We start from the raw sequence: 906 nt of genomic DNA, 5'->3' as shown, positions 1-906 counted from the left end.
GCCCGATGTACGAAGTGTTCCGCCTATTTTAACAGCAAAGCTGCTCAGGCTATATGTAACATGTGCTCCGTCGTGCGAGACCCCTCTGATGGGTATACGCCACAGGAATTGGGCAAGCCCCAATACCGAGTAGAGCAAGTGCGAGCGTTAAACGACGTAACTCTGCTCGGCGAGGTGCAGCACGTAAAACACGTGAAAGTGATATAGAGAAAGAAAACGATAGGAAGAAAAAGAAAGCGAAAAACAGGGAGAAACAAATGGAATACGACGTATGACGAGGGAGTAAAAGATAGAAAGAAACAAACACGAAAAAGAGATAGAAAAAAGAGCAAGGCAGAAAGAAAAGGAAAGAGAGAAATATGGAAAATCAAAGAAAGAGAGAAAGAAGTAGAGGGAGAGAAAAAGAAAGAGCGCCAAAGAGAAAGAAATAGATAGAGAGAGAGAAAGATAGAAATGGAAAGAAGCAGATACAAAAAAAAGAGATACAAGAAACACAGCGAAAGAAAGAGAAGAATAAAGAAAAGCAAGGAAGGCCGCCCAGCTGCGCTCTTCCTTCAGGATTGGCATCACGAGATCGAAGCTGCCATAATTTTTTTGTTCGATGTATCTAGAATTTCCTATGCATGAACATTAAAAGCCTCGTCCAACTGTGTCCGAGCACGAAAGCCTTGTCGAGCTCGAAGATAGTTGGAAAATTCAATTTACCCGAGTTTGATGTAGCCGCGCTTGGCTGTATATGACCGATTAATAAATAGGCATTGAGTTGGCGCACGAATGATGAAGTTTTGTTCAAGTAATTCCAAAGTTTTTTTTCTTTGCCTTTCAAGGAATAGTAATGAAAACCAGTAGATGATGAAGCCTAGGAAATTATAGGGGACGTTAATTCTACTATTTTAACTGTATTCT

The sequence above is a fragment of the Rhipicephalus sanguineus genome, chromosome 6 (genome assembly GCF_013339695.2).
Source record: "Rhipicephalus sanguineus isolate Rsan-2018 chromosome 6, BIME_Rsan_1.4, whole genome shotgun sequence".
Classification (NCBI taxonomy): domain Eukaryota; kingdom Metazoa; phylum Arthropoda; class Arachnida; order Ixodida; family Ixodidae; genus Rhipicephalus; species Rhipicephalus sanguineus.
This window is presented reverse-complemented; position numbering follows the sequence as displayed.